Source organism: Ursus maritimus, unplaced genomic scaffold (genome assembly GCF_017311325.1).
Source record: "Ursus maritimus isolate PB19 unplaced genomic scaffold, ASM1731132v1 scaffold_21, whole genome shotgun sequence".
Taxonomy (NCBI): domain Eukaryota; kingdom Metazoa; phylum Chordata; class Mammalia; order Carnivora; family Ursidae; genus Ursus; species Ursus maritimus.
Window position 1 is genome coordinate 39664553 of NW_024424564.1, and position 16202 is coordinate 39680754.

Below are 16202 nucleotides of genomic sequence, written 5' to 3' on the forward strand. Positions count from 1 at the left end.
CCCCCCCCTCCCTTTTTTCTTTGTGTCTCTTGTCTGTCTGTCTGCGAGGTAGCGGAGCAAGGTAGAGAGGTTGGGGGCAGCTGCTGGTGGTGGGGGGTCGGTTTGAAGAGAACGCAACTCCCCGCTGATGCCGCGATCCGAAGATGAAAGAGGCGCCGGGAGCCTGCCGCTCTGCGCCCGGGCGCATTGCCTTTTCCGGGGTGGGGGGCTCGGGGGCGAAGGGCGAGGTCGCCAGTCCCTGCCGCGAGCTGGGGAGCCCGAGGCTTAGGCTCCCACGTGTCCCGGGCTCGGCGGCGCGCGGAGGTGTAGGGAGAGGTTGGGTGCCCGGCGCTGCCCCTCCACCAGGCTGGGGAAGGGGGCGGGCGCCCGCTGTTTGCCCCGGGGTCTGGCTCCGCATTGACCTTGCGGCTGGTGCCCTGGGGTCTGCTTCACCCTGCGCCCCCACCCCGACGGCTATCCCGGCCCTGCGCTGGTTAGGGCCTCTGGGTCACGCCTTGGCCGCAGCAGTTTTGAAGGAAACTTTGGCCGGGTCCTGGGCTGACCGTCAGGTTGCTTCCCCGACCCCTGCGTTCCGAGCATCCGAGGTCCCCCGGGGTCTGTGGCAGTGAGTCCCCTGCCCCCCCAGCCCTCGGGAGCGTAGACAAGTTCCACATCGGAAATGTGAACTGGGGGAGGATCGAGGCTCGCCCCTTCCAAGGGGCGCTAAGGAAAGTTTGGGACCTGGGGAGGGAGGAGCGCCTTCGAGCGCCTTCGAGCGCGGCGGCCGGGGGTTCGCAGCTCGGCCCCCAAGCCCAACAGGTAAAAACCTTCCAAGGAGGCTTCGGGGCGACGCGGATCTCCCCGGGGAGCCGTGGTATCCCCACCCCGCCTCATCCCCGGCAGGCCCCCGATGGGCCACATTGGCTCCGAAATCCATTTTTTCTACGCCTCCGAGTTGCCTTTCTCAGTATAGCCACAGCAATAATTTGCTTTTATAATTGCAAGGAGGGAGCTGGAAACACATTTCCTTCCAGGGAGATGGGGTTGGTGTTTTTCTTTTTGCCCCCCCCCCCCGCGTTCTCCTTTCAGTGTGTATCTCTAGCCTGCGTTTGGGTGGGTGACAGAGGAATAAACCTGTTCTTTCCATCAATCAGGCCGGGCCGCCGGTGTGAGCTTCCTTGACAGCGCGGAGACCGCTCGGCCCCTGTGCCGCGCTCCCCGCTCCACCCGGAGCAGTTGTTAAGGCGGCCACACTGCCAAGGATATGGTCTGACACTACCACACGTAACCTCAGGACATCCGAGCCAGCCTTGTAAAAGATGGCTTTTGTTTGCAGTTGGGTATTTTTAGTTCCATGTCAGCAAACTGCAGCCCAGTTTGTCTCCTCACCCAAACCGGTGGTTGGGAAACTTCTAAGGGAATTTAAAAATGGACCTCGCTTATGTTCTGGGCAGCCAGGGGTGGCTGCAGCCGGCAGGGCCAGACAGACAGAGGCATCCTGGAGACCAGGCCAGACTCCGCCCCAGAGACTGGGGGACTGGGTGGTGTGCAAGTACACTGGGGCTCACCAGTTTAAACAAAGGGCCAAATGATTTGGTCTAGACTTTAGTCATGTGTTTAGGTCACTTAAAATTTTGCCTGGATGGAACGTGCCAGGTAGTTCTCTGCAGAAATGCCTGGAACAGGGATGGATCTTAGACTCATCCGGAATGCACTTTAACTTCTCTGTACCTGTTAGTTGTCTGGGGAAATACTAACTAATAATACCACCGCCATCCATGCTTTTCATGCAGCCAGGATTTGCTTTTCTTGCCCGAGAATCAGGAAATAACTTTCTAACTAGAGACACCAGGAAGAAAGTTCCAACTTGTAATTGGCACTTTGCTAAAATTTCCAGCCCTGGTTTACAATGTTGGCTTGAAAGTGGCACTGGACTTTTTGGTCTAGCGTTTGGGAATCAGGGACAGAACTTTCTCTAAGGGTGTCCTGATAAGGATCCTCTGTCCTTGACCCTTGATCCTCTTTTCTCAGCCCTTGCTTCCCTTCTTGGTCCCATTTCCTCCCAAGAAATGGCATTTGTTTATTATTCATATCTCTATGAGTATGCTCTTCTGACCCCCCCCATTAGCCAGTCCTACTTTCAGTACCTTCTGTTGAATATAGACCTGAAGATGGTTCAATCGAAAGATCTTCCTTATTTTGAATTACACATGGTTCCACAAAGACTCCATGCCAACAGTTTATTATGACACGGGACGTAAAAATATGGTTTGAAATTACTATTAAACATTTTCCTTTCCTTTTTTCCCATTTTGTTCCACTTTACTGACATTAAACATCACCGATGACAGCTAATGCTACATCTTTTCTACCGCTTTGAATTTCCTTAAAAGTGAGCTGATCTTTTCTTCTTGGATTCAGGGTAATGGTGGGATGATCCTTTGGCTGGGCTCTGCAGTTTCAGTCTTTCCAGATCACCCAGGGAGAGGCAGAAGGGACCGCAGCATGGCACAGATTGTGTTGCTAAAAATTTGGAGCCCTCTGGCAGGAGTTCCACGTACCTGTACCTGAAATAGAAAAATAGTATTCCCAAAGAAATGGATTCCCAGCTTCTTTTGTGGCTAGGGAACACCTGGAGTGTGAGAGGAGGGAGAGAAAGAAGAAGGGAGACCGCTGGTGATGGGGAGGGCTGGTTGTCTCTCCCTCTGATTCTAATCTGGGGCCCATTGTCTTTTGTACTTTCTAATTCATAAACTGGGGCAATTCCTAAACTTGAGTAGCTGATCTTTCATTTGATCGGAGCATTCAGCAGAAGTGGGCCTTGTCAGGAAGGCAGGTTTCTTTAGATCTGTGACACTCTGAGTTAATAGTCTTCGTTTCAATCAGGGTTTTTTTTGTTTTTGTTTTTTGTTTTAAGATTTTAGTTTTAAGTAATCTCTACACCTAGCGTGGGGCTTGGACTCAACATCCCTGAGATCAAGAGTTGCACGCTCCACGCACTGAGCCAGCCAGGCTCCCTGGGATCAGGTGTTAGGCCCCATTCTAATTCCCATGTTTTGCACAGTGCCTGACACATAGTAGGCTCTCAATAAAATATTTGCTGGATGAAAGTATGAAGTGGCTCAACCCTAGAAGACCAATTCTCTGGTTTTCAGGAAGGTTGTCAAGCCTTGCCAAGAGTGCCCTTTCCTTGAGTCTGGATCTATTCTGGTGGAGACCCTTCCTTGCCTTCCTGGTCTCTGAGACCCCCCTGCAGACATGGATTCGGTTTAAGTCCTCATGCACCAGACAGAGCATTTCCCAAGGCCTAGATTTGCAGCCCTGAGGCGTGACGCACCTGGGGGCACTGCTCGGTGTCCTGGGTACCAGAAACTTGGCCTTGTTTAGTTACAGACTTGAAGGAACCCGTCCACAAGACGAACACCTTTTGTGTGTGTGAACTGCTCCTGCCGTTGGCGAGAAGGGAACCACATGCTAGTGGTTTCGTCCATCGGTGAATGCATCCTGCCAAGTGCATTCTGGATGGTTCGGTGTCTCGCATACCTGCCCCGGCCGGCTGGGCTTTGATGGAACTGTGCTGAGCAAGGCGGAGCCGAGAGGCCCCCAGGCTGCATTTGTGCGGAGTGTGTGAAGACAGCTCCTCTGAACCTTCCTTTTGTGTCACTCCGTAGGATTGCGGTTTTGTTTGAAAGCTCCCGTTCAAAGAAGAGAAGCCCGCGGAGGAGAAAGCCTTTCCTCTCTTTCTCGTCCTCTTTTTTCCTTTTGCTGTATGTTTACTTTCACTGTTGCCTGGGATTTCTTTGCCTTGGTTGGGTGTATTGAAAGATTATACCCTTTAGTTAAAGACTTCTCGGGTTACCCCTTTGTACTTTTACTTGATTAGATTGAATGCACAGTGCTTTTGTGTTATAATTTTAGTGTAATTATAAGATAATATGTGCTCTTTTTAGAAAATGTAGGAAGCTTAGAAGAGAAATGATCATTTATCATTCCAGCACCCAGAGGCAACAGGTGCTTTATTCTGTAAATCATAGAATATATAGATTAAAAAAATAGTTGAGGTCCTAGTATGCCATTTGTACCTGTTTTGATGTATTTTAGACAAATTCATCATTATGGTGACTAGTTATTAAGCTTAAAGACAAAATTTAATCACAGCCCTTTTAATTTATAGACTTGCATATGCCTCCGCTGTCCCCTCCCGTCCCCCGCTTTGTAGGATGTCAGTCCTATTTTTTTTGCTTTTTTTGCTGCACAGGTTTAATTTTATTTTTTAATTTAATTTAATTAATCAATTATTTTCTTAAACGTAGGCGCCATGCCCAGTGCAGAGCTTCAACTCCCAACCCTGAGATCAAGACCTGAGATCAGGGGTCGGGTGGTCGGCCGACTGAGCCACCCAGGCGCCCTGCGCACATTTAATTTTAAATTAAAGGATCTTTTTGCTTAGACATGAAATGAGTTCGGAGTTAAGCGATTTGTAGGGGCTGTTCTTAGGTTATCTGTCTGAAACTTCCTTGGGGGAAGGTCTCAACTATGAGACCATTATGGATCCCGAGAGCAGCATGAGATAACTGAAGGAGAGGCTTGTCCAGTATGGGCTCTCCCTCTGGCGGTTGAAATGTTTGTGCCTCAGTGGGGCATTTTCCTGGCTGCGTTAAGATGAGACCGATGCGTGTAGGCCATTTCCTCCAACAGTTCCAGCCCCTGCTCGGGAGTCCTTGTGGTGGTCAGGCACCAGGGGAAGGGTGGCTGGAGATTTCTGTGAGGCCTGGGCTGGGGGAATCCGTCCTGTAGCAGAAGTGGCTGCGGTTTATAGTTATCTGGTTGGGAAGTCATTTTGCTTATGCCCGGCTCTATCGGCACAGCCATTTAAAAACAGGAAATCAAAAGCTTGCAAGCACGGGCCCCACCCTTCCCCCACTTTTCCACCCACCAACTGGTCAACCTCTTCTTCATTTGGGGAGGGTAGGTGAAAAAGGCCTCACAAAGGTCATTGCCAGCAGGCGTGTGTGTTCAGATTCTTAGAAAAACCAGACGTTGTTTTGCTTACTCATTTTTTTTTTCCTTTTTGGTTTCTCTTGAGTGTTGAGACCCCATCTTTATGACAAGTGAAGAGGAAGGCAGCTCTTGCTATGGGGTTACTGAGTAGTTCGATCTGTCAGTTAAAAATTCCTGGAAAGTGTAATTTGACACATCTTAGATCAAACATGATGGGTCAGAATTTAGGAGCTCTGTCTCTCTCTTTCTCTTCTACCCTGTGCTAGGCAGTAGGGATTGTCCTAGGCACTTGGGGATTCACCATTGATTTTTGCCCCCACGGTACTTACGTTCTAGTGGGGTAGCCAGACTTTAAGTAAGCGCAGAAGTAAAATATATAGCTTGTCAGATGCTGTGAAGACAGAAAAACAAAGCAGGGGGGATGAATGGGAGGCAGCGGTTACAATTTAATATAGAGGTAATTAGGGACTGTCGTTGGCAAGATGACCTTGGAGGGCAGGGACGTCAAGGAAGGGAAGGAACCATCCACGTGTCCATCCCAGGAAGAATGTTCCGGGCATAGAGCAGCCCAAGGCCTGTCCTTGAGGTGGGACCGAACAGGGCAAGCAGCAGATTGTGGAAAGCAGAAAGCAGAGAGAGGGAGCAGCCAAAGAATGTGGGGTGGAGAGAGATTTGGGATGGGAGGCCCTGGGGGTCTGAGCGGAGTCCGCTCTGGGGGGTCTGGGGCAGGCTGGTTGGGAAGCGAGGATGCTTCTTACTTGCAGCTTCGTGTTTATCTTTGGGCAGCTGGTCGTGCCCTTCGGTAAAGTGGTCACCGTGGAAATCCCATTTCTCCTCACTCCACCACCCCCAAACTAGACTACCACTCAGTAAGAGAGATTTGCGAAAATTTTTAACAGAGCTTGTGTTGGCAAGTTTTTCAACAAAATGTTCAGGATGCGATCCGTGGTCACTTGCTATAGAGAAAAGAACACAGAATTTGTAGTCCAGAGACTGGCTTTCAGACCTTGGCTGTCTACTGTATCCTTTCAACATCACTCTAGGTGTTTTCGTGGAATGCTTATTAAGAATTAGGCTCTGTTCTGGGTGCTAGAGATACTGCAGGGACCCAAATAGACAAAAATCCATGTCCTTGTGGTACATTCTCCTGGGGAGGCACAGAAAACAAATGCATGTTTAAAACATAGAGCACGGTTGGGGCGCCTGGGTGGCTCCATCAGCTAAGCGTCTGCCTTCAGCTCAGGTCATGATTCCAGGGTCCTGGGATCGAGTCCCGAATCAGGCTCCCTGCTCGGCAGGGGTCTGATTCTTCCTCTCCCTCTGCGCCCTCTCTCTCTCAAGTAAGTAAATAAAATCTTAAAAAAATATATGAAACACAGAGCATGTTTGATGATGAGAAGTGCTACAGAAGAACGATAAAGCAAGGAAGAAGGAGGTGAAATGGAAGTGGCCAGGGGACTGCAGTTTGCATGACGGTGCTCAGACTAAGCGTCCCTGAAAAGGGGGCTTTAAAGATACAAGGAGACCAGATCATACAGGAGATGAGCAGGGGAAATAATACAGGTGTATATTGGGTATTATTTCTGAACGTTGACACAGGCCAGATGTTTAATATGTTATTTCTCAAAGGAATTGTACAAAGTACACATGGTGATTGTCACCGTTTTATAAGGGGGGGACACGGAGGCAGAGACTAACACTTGTCTCAGGTCAGGTGCAGAGGATTGAGGAGCCTCGGCCGTCTGACTTAAGATCTGTTGCCCTGGCCGTCTGGTGGGGGCTCTCAGTTGGGGGCTACCCCCTCACCCCACGTTTGGAAATGTGTAGGGGATGCGTTTGATTGTCTCTTAGGATTGATGACATGAGTTGTTGGCCAGGCCCAGGATGCTAGACATGCAGCAAAGGGTGGGATCTTTCTGCCCATCAGCGTCCTCTTGCCCAAGTGCCGGTAATGCTTCTCCTTGAGAACTAGCTCAGGACTCTCCGGGCTCACACAGTATCCGGCCCGGTCCTGGCCCCACCCACCCCTTGGGCAGGTGTCCGGCAGACTGTAGCAACTTAATGATGGATTGAATGACTGCAGGGAAGTCACAGCCTCAGAGAGTTGGTCCCCTCTTTGCCGAGTGAAGGGAGCGATATTCCCTCTCCAACGTGGTGCTGGCGGTGAGGATTGAGTGAGAAACGAGGAAAAGTGCCTTGGAAATGGATGCAGACACAGCGTCCACAGATTGTCGGAGTAAAGGCACTGTGGTTTCTCATCCTGAGATCGTAATCTTCGTGTTTACAGCAGGGTTTATCTGTTGCGTATGTGTGCCCTGTCACGTTTACTGGGAGGGCCCTGTGTCCAGACTGTGGTATCTTCTTTCTGTCTGCAGTAGCCTTGAGTCGGCTGTGCCTCGCACACCCTCCCCCTCTCCGCCCCCTCCCCCTGCCGCGGCCAAAACTGAGCGCTGCCTCAGCGGCACATTTTTAAATTAAATTAAATTTAATTTAAATTTATTTTTAAGGATTTTATTTTTTATTTGAGAGAGAGAGAGGGAGATAGAGAGAGAGCATGAGTGGGGGAGAGGGAGAGGGAGAAGCAGACTCCTGGATGAGGAGCGAGCTCTGTCCCAGGACCCTGGGATCATGACCTGAGCCGAAGGCAGACGCTTCACCAACTGAGCCGCCCAGGCGTCCCTCGATGTCATTTCTGAAGCTGAAGTCAGGAGGACGATGACAAGTCTTTTCAGAAAAACAGCTCCGTGGCAGCCTTCAGTGAGCAGCGGCCGGGTGGCTTGCGTGGCTCATTGCACAGGACAGAACTGATTGGCCTTTGTCACCACACTTGAACCTGTTGTGTGCCGAGGAGGCCCGCATGGCTTCTTCCTGGCCCGGGGCGAGTCCCCGCACTCTCGGAGCCTGGGGGAGCTGCCTCTGTGGATGGCATTGGTCGCCGGGGCCCCGGTCACCAGAGCAGGTACGGGAGTTCAGCTAAAGGCTGTAATGCTGATTTGGGCGAGGCCCGGTGTGCTTGGTGCTCTCTGCCGGCCTACTGCTTGCTTTCCTGGAGACAGTCCTGCTGGGCTTGAGAGCCAAGGGGGAGTCCGTCCGTGCTCAGCGTTCTTCACAGGTTGGAAAAGTCTAGCTTTTTAGGCCCCGGACCCTCCTCCAGATGAACTTTCCACCTCACCTGGTGGAGACGAGTGGTTCTCCACCGGGGACCATTTTGCTCCCTTCTCTCCCCCAATGCAAGGGACCTTTGGCAATGTCTGGAGAGAATTTGGTTGTCACACCTGGGGAGGGGGTGTCCTACTAGTATCCAGTGGGGAGAAGCCAGAGGTGCTGCTGAACATCGTACGTGCACTGGACAGCCCCCCCCCCACTGCCCGCCACTGCTCCCCACCAACAAAGAATAGTCCAGCCTACAATAACGATAGCTGGGAAACCCTTATTTAGGGTCTGTTATTTTTCTGAAGCTTTATTAAGAACAACACACACACACTCGCACGAAGAATGACAACCGCGCTCACTGAGTACCCCCATGACTCAGGCGGTGTGCCAACTGCCGCATTCGCTTAGCACGGTGAAGCTTCGCGATCCTGTGAGCGTTTAGCAGTCCCATTGTACGGGTGAGGAAACTGAGGCTTAGAGGTGAAGGAGCTTGTCTAAGGTCACGGAACTGGAGAGTTGGAATAGGACCCCTGCCCGGGTCCAGGTCCGACTGACACCAAAGACTACGCTGTTCGCGTCACCGTTACGCTCCGTGTACCTGCGTTTGCTTTCAGCTAATTAGGTCGGGAGGTAATGTGTTCGGAAGCCCAGCTGTGGACTCCAAGTGGGACATTCACTGATAGCCCCTTCTCTTCTTACCCTACACTCTATCCCTGGGTGAGCTCATCCCCTCCGGGGCCATGCTGTCAGCTGCGTTCAGATGACACTTCTCACTTCAACGGGGATGTGTCCTGAGGTCACAGCCCAGTTCCTATGTTGCCTCCTGTGTCACATCTTCAGCCAGCCTTACGTGGTCAGAATAAGGGGATGGGTGTCCTTCCTCTGCGCCCCGTGGTACTTCGTGAGTGTGCACGTCTGCTCTTACACACTCTGCTGTGTTGGGTCAGTAAGAGCAGCCGTGTCTCGCTTACCGCAGTACCTCGACATCCGGAACGGAGCTGGTACGTAGTAGTTGTCCTGGTCCCCGTTCAGGCTCCACAGACTGGATGGCGTACCAACAACTGGGTTCTGGAAGTTTCACATCTGAGTGTCAGCATGATTGGGGTGAGGGACCTCTTCTGGGGCACAGACTTCCTGTCATAGCTCCACGTGGTGGAAGGTGTGAGGGAGCCCCTGGGGCCCCACCCTCAGGACCTGATCCCCTCCAAGGGCCTCCCTCCTAATATCATCACCTTGGGCGTGTGTTTCCAACATATGAATATGGGGGGGGGCACACTGAGACCACAGCAATAGTCACTCGGTTAATACGTATTTTGGAAGAATAAGCGCGTTGATGTCGATGGGCGGCCAAGAAGAAAACCCTGCTTCCTGGGGTGGCGAGTGTGGAGTCGTCAGCCGCTATCATTGCCGATCGGATTTTCAGTTTGACTTGGCAGTGACCTAGCTGCCACGTAAGGGAGCCACGAATAACTCAGTTCACACCCTGGCTCGGTGTAGACCCGGCTCAAAACACAAATGACTTTTGAAGGTGTGGTTGTTAGGTGCTGTAACCACGAGAGGGATCCGGGTGTCCCGGGAGGGGATCTGCTCGTTCACGACTCTCCTAGGGCAGCATTGTCCTGCCAGAATGTACTGTCAGCTGCGTGTGTAACTTTTAAATTTTCCAGTAACCACGTTGAAAAAAAGTAAAGAAACGGAAAAAAAAAAACCACAGGTGAAATAATATCTAAAATACGCACTTGACAGGCAGTAGATAGTACAAATTATGGAGATTTTATGTTTTTGTGCGAAGTCTTTGGAAATCCAGTGTCTATGTCACGTTTACAAGTACATGTTACGTTTATATCTCGGTTCAGACCAGCCACACCTCACGGGGCTCAGTAGCCGCCGTCAGTGGCTACCATATTGGATGATGCCGCTCCGAAGCGTTGGAGAACTTTTCATGGATTAGGGCTTTTTGTTTGCTTCTTGTTTATTTTGTTTGCCCCTTTCCCTTTTATTTAAGGCATGTTTTACTTCCTGGGTTTAAGCTGTACCCTCTGGGAAGACTGTTGCACCGTCTGGGACCGTCGGTGTTAAATAAGAGATTTAGCTGTTGAATCTCTGTACGTGTCACTCAAGTAATTTCTGGCCTCTGACACATCTTGAGAGTCTTCTGGTTCGTCAGTTGCCATCTGAAGCTTGATCCTCCTAATGAGACCCTAACAAACTCTGTAACCGAGAGAAACAGTTATCAACTCCATTCTGCAGGTGAGGCAGTGGAAACTCAGAGGGGTTCAGGGAATTGCTTACATTTGGTTTAAAATGATTGTAACACAAACGTTTGAGTGCAGAGACTGGCCCAGGGAACAGTCATTCTGTTGGGGTGGGCAGAAGACACATGATTAACTGTCTGTGGGGCCAAACGTGGTTGGGGTTACAGAGAGCCAACAGCTAAGGACGGAGCTGGGGATCATGGGTTTAGAGTGGGGGTGTTGTGGAGGACTTCACGGGAAAGGTGATGTTTGTTGGGCCCGGAAGGATGAGTAGAGAATTTCTAGGGAATATGGGAGAAGGGGGAGAAAAGACATTCCAGGTGAGGGCACCTGTCAGAGCAGGGGTGAGGTGGGAAGGAGAGTGATGTCTGGGAACACAGGAGGCTCCGGAGAGGGGGGGGGTGTCAACAGTGGACCTGGAGGGCCCCGAATGCTCTCAAGTTGGAATTTTATTCTTGGGACCTGGGAGCCATAGAAGGTGGAGGGTCTCCTGTTTTTCAGATGATGAAATTTCAGCTCCATTTGATTAAACTCTCTTGTTTCATTTGAAGGGCAGAAGTTTTCAACTCACTTTCTCAAATGAACTTGGGCCAGTTTGCAACAGTTTCTATTATTATCGTTTAATGGGAGGTAGGAAGATTATTCACGCATGTCTGAAGTGCAAAGTAAGAAATAGCTTAAAAGCACTCTGTGCTGGGATTTAAAACTCCGCTGTTTGCTTTGCTTGTGCCAAAATGATAGGCCACGGAGGTTAAGTTTCAGTCTCTCAGTTGCTAATGGTGCCCTGGGTTCACCCTCAGAGGCTGTGGAAGAAGTAAGTGGCAGGAGAAAGGAAAAGTGTGTAAATAGCCACAGGGAGCATTTCTCTTTCTCCCTCCCGTGTGAGCTCCTGGCTGTGTCTGGGGTCCAGTGGAGCTGTGGGCTGTCCTGGAGAGGGGCAGTGTAGACTGGAGAACCAAGTCAGCTGCTTCCTCCTGGGAACCAAGGCCCAAAGGTCAGGCTTTGGGGCCCCCGAGGAGACTCGCCCTGTGGGCTGTGTGTGGGGTCTGATCTCATTGTCCCCCTGAGAGATGCCGCCCTATGTAATCTTCATATCAAAAGGCCCCCTCTTTTTACCAGTCCACTTCTGGGCTGTGGGAGAGAGGACGGGTTAATTATAGAGCTCACACACAGCATAAAAAGGCATCCCTGGCTTTCAGAATCGCTTGTGGGGGGCATTGTGCTTGGTACAAAGCTGAAGGCTCCTTCATTTTCTCTGCTAGACTGTAGTACTTGACACCCATTGATAAATATCCTAGAGCTGGTTCCCACATAGGGGTTTGATCCCCTTTTCATGCCCCCCCTTGATCCCCCTTTTCCCATTAAAACAACAAGGCACAGAACTTTCCAAAAGGCTTCATTTTTTAAGAAAGTGAGATAATGGTGGAGACGTGCATCATTGTTTAAGGGGGCATGTGGCCATGCAAAGGGCAGGGGTTATGGGTTTACCCTGCAAACTTGTGCGGATTTAGGGATTAAGGATTGGAAGGTCTGATGACCTATTATTGGAAGTCTGTGCAGAAGTGCTGGGATGGAGATGATTTTGAAAACGGAAGAATTAGATAGTGAAATCCTTTATGAGTCCAGGTTTTACGTACAGAAGGCTTTCTGTATGATTTTGCTGTTCAAAAATGGAAGTGCTGGTTTGACATCAGAAACTAAACAGGCAATCTTTTAGTCACTTGTGATAAAACAGCTTTTTTTGGGAAGGTGTGAGCCCTCAGACGAAAGACAATTCCGTGCTTAAAAGATATTAACCAGTAGCAGAGGCCTTGCTCATTTTAGGATAATGCATTTAATTCCGGAAGGGAGTGGCTCAGGGCTGTTACCTACAGGACTCGAAGAGAGTTCTTCCAGTTACATGCAGACTTTGTTTCCTCTGTAAAAAACAAATAGAGATTTATAAAAATAAACACAGGTCTGATAGTTAGTGCCTTCCTGTAAATGGGATTCGAGCGACATAAAGGATGTTGTCATTGGAAGTCACAGTGATGTTCCTTTTTTTGAGGAGTGGTCAGGCCCGTAAGCGTCTGCGGTCGTTGCCGAGTGTTTGATCTGTCGTGAAACATGGATGACCTTGACTGGAGGAGGCTGTGTGGGGAAGTGGAAAGGGCCCTGAGTACAGGTCAAGACACTGGGGTTCTAGTCCTGGTTCTTCTCCCCTCTTCTGGGGACCCTTTCATGTGTTACTGATGAATGAATACCTGTGGACATTGGCAGTTTTCAAACACATCGTGCTCGCTGTGCGCACCAGTGGGGGGGGGGGCAGAGGGAGAGGGACAAGCAGATTCCCCACTGAGAAGGGAGCCCGAAGCAGGACTCAACCCCAGGACCCCGAGACCATGACCTGAGCCAAAGGCAGACGCTTAACCAACTGAGCCACCCAGGTGCCCCTAAAAGGAGTAACTTCATACGGCATGAACAAACTGATATCTATGTACCCCTCATTCCGTCGCTCAAATGTTTATTGACCATTTATCTGACTAAAGAGACAAATCTAAATAAGACTTAGTTCCTGCATTCAGATAGCTTGTAATTTGGCAAGTGGTGGCCGACCCATAATTGTTGGCTGTGGAGCTTTGTTATAATGGCTATAGGCGGCTAGAAAAAAAGGAATAATTAGTTTAGGGGAGGTCAGGGAACTTCACAGAGGAGGAACATTGGAGCTGGACTCCAGGCATTCATCCAGTTATTCAACAAGCGTTTATTGAATGCCTACTGTGTGTGCCAGGACCATTTCAAATGCTAGGGAAGCAGCAGGGGACAATCACAGACAGTGATCCCTGTCTTAATGGAGCTGACGTTGTTGGCATACGATTTATCAAGTGGCAGGGTTGGCAACACCACTGGCTCTGTTCTATCATTGTCGCCTCCCCCGCCGTGCAATGTCAGAGTGAAGCAATGTTTTGTTTATTTATATCTATCTATACATACATACATATGTAATATGTAATATAACGTATATATGTATAATATATAATATAAGGCATATATCACATTTATGTATAATGTATATTATAATGTATACACATATATAATTCTGACTATCAATTTAATTCGGGTGTATTATAGAGAATTTTGAAAAAATGGGTCTACTTCCAAAAAAGTCATCCCTGATCCCTGCCACCCAGGAAGGATCTCTGTTAATTTCGAGTTTGTTTTTCTGTGCACGTATGTATATTTACAAAGATGAAAGCCTCATGCATATAGTACAGGGTATCTGCTTTTGCCATTTAGTACTGAATTATGGGTATTTTCTCATGTCATCCAATTTTCTTTGAAAACACTGTAATATTTCATCATGGATGTCATAATATTCCATCATATGGATATGTCATCATATGGATAGAATTTAGTCATTCTCTTTTGTTGAACATTTTCAAGGAAGATTTTCCCTTTTTAAAAATTGCCACGATATACCTCTTTGTACATAAATCTTTATCTGGGCTTCTTAACGTTTCTTTGAAATAAACGTTCAGAACGGGAATGCAAAGATCATAAATTTGTGAAGGCTCTTGATAAGTGTAGCCAAATTGTTTCCTAGACAGTTGTGTCCATTTACGCTCCAACTAGCCGCGTATGAAATCGTCGGTCTTATTGATTGCTGCCGGTTTGATGTAGCTGTCAGCCACACGCCCAGCAGAGCCTCCCTGAAACTCGGCGTGGATGCCCTCCCTTCGTTTTTGGTCCACACTAGGTGACAGGCTTTAGGAGAGCACAGACTGTGTCCCCGGTGCCTGTCCTGTCACAGACATGCGATAAAATAGATGTTTGTTGACTACGTGCTTGCATGTCTGAGTCAGTGAGCCAAGAAGGGCAGGGCAAAGTTTCGCTGGACAGCTGGGAAGAGACTAGAACTTCCTTCATTGTCCAGAGTACCTCGCCAGTAGACTTTCAGGGAAGGGGAAACTCATCAGCGGGCAAGCGCTGGTCTGAAAGCTACCTCCATAATCTCAGTGCGTGTCTGAGATGCCACTGGGTCATCCTCCCGGTTGAAATTGAATTACAAGATCCATCTTAGCTGCTTCCTTGTGCTGTGCCTGGTTTTACTTGTGTTAAACCATTTAGTCTTCTCAACTGCTGGGCGAGGGAGGCCCTGGCGAGGGAGGCTCCGTCCGCATCCTCGATTTGGTTGGGATGCAGACACGGTCTGTAATTGACTTAAGGTAACATAGCGCTATGGTCTAAATGTCTGTGACTCTCCCTCTCCCTGCCAAATTCATATATTGAAATCCTGACCCCTGGAGGTGATGGTATCGAGTTGGGAACTTCGGGGGTGCCTGGCTGGCTCAGTTGGGTTAAGCATGTGACTCGTGGTTTCAGCTCAGGTCATGATCTTGGGGTTGTGCGATCAAACCCCGAGTTGAGCTCTACAGTCAGCGTGGAGTCTGCTTGAGATTCTCCTGCCTCTCCTTTGTCCCCCCCCAGTCTTGAGTTCTCACTCTCTAAAAATTAATAAACTCTTTAAAAAAAGAAAGAGTTGGGAATGTGGGAGGTGCTTAGGCCATGAGGGTGGAGCCCTCAGGACTGAGATTAGTGCCCTCCTAAAAGAGGCTGCAGAGAGATCTCTTGTTCCTTCCAGCATGTGAGGACTGAGAGAGAAGGTACCAGCTGAGCCAGGAAGAGCGCCCTCAGCTGAGCATGCCAGCACCCTGATCTTGGGCTTCTAGACTGCAGAACTGTGGGAATACGTTTCTCTTGTTTCTAGGCTACCAATTCTCTGCTGTTCTGTTGTGGTAGCCCGAGTGGACAGACACACACAGCGGCTAAGTGCTAGAGCTGGGACCCCCAGCTCCATCAGACTTCACATGCTCTACTGAGAAACTTACATCCCTTTTTTTTTTTTAAAGTTTATTTATTTACTTCAGTAATCTTTACACTCAGAGTGGGGCTCAAACTCATGACCCCAAGATCAAGAGTCACATGTTCTTCCTTCTGAGCCAGCCAGGCGCCCCTACTGAGAACTTACTTCTGTTTGCGAACCACGGGGCTAGTGTCTGTGTGAAAACCTCCTTTCTGTGATTGAGGAGGAAAAACGTATAGTGGGTTGTTCCCTGAGCTGGGAGGAAAATGGACAATTGCTCTACAGTTGACATAATAATAGCTTGAGGAGGCATTGTGCACCCAATGGTCCTCAGCCAATGGAGGAAGGAATTCAGATGGGAGGAAGTTCATTCAGTGACAGGGACCAAGATACGGTGGCACTGTGGAGCTATTCTTTACTGCCTTGTTCTGCTATCAGAAGGGTCGTGGTTAGCGGTGCTCTGAGAATGAAGCCTCTCTGGGCAGCTGCATCTTGATGATGCTCTCAGGTTTGGGGGGACGGGCTCCCCTAAACAGGAAGCAGGGGCGGGTAGAGAGAAAAACACAATCAAATCCAGCCGATGACTATGTCTTTCCTTTTGCAAAAGTCAAAGACACTACTGATGGTTATGCACGCACGTGCGCGCGCGCGCGCACACACACACACACACACACACACACACACACAGGGCAGATGGGGCTTCCCGTGGGACATCTCTCTTGCCTGTGCCTCCAGAGGAGAAGCCTTGATGGATTTAATTTAATCATTTTCTTGAACATTTTAAAACAAGATTTTCCCTTTAAAAAATGCTATAATTTACATTTTTAAAGTTTAAAAAAAATGTAGTTAAGTAATGTCTGTATGCCATGTGCGACTCGAACTCATGACCCCGAGGTCAAGAATCACTTGCTCCTTCGACTGAGCCAGCCAGGCGCCCCTATAATTAACATTTTTATACATACGTCTTTGAG

General features: G+C 49.3%; 1 protein-coding gene and 1 long non-coding RNA gene across 3 annotated transcripts in view; both read left to right on the forward strand.

Annotated features, from left to right (window-relative positions):
- The window catches only part of CHST11 (carbohydrate sulfotransferase 11), a 250194-nt gene that overhangs the window by 850 nt on the left and 233142 nt on the right, over nucleotides 1–16202 (forward strand). The window lies entirely within an intron of this gene.
- LOC121104417 lies at nucleotides 6229–8450 on the forward strand. The gene is made up of 2 exons (XR_005836735.1): nucleotides 6229–6543; nucleotides 7654–8450. It is a non-coding gene; the product is annotated as an uncharacterized LOC121104417 (long non-coding RNA).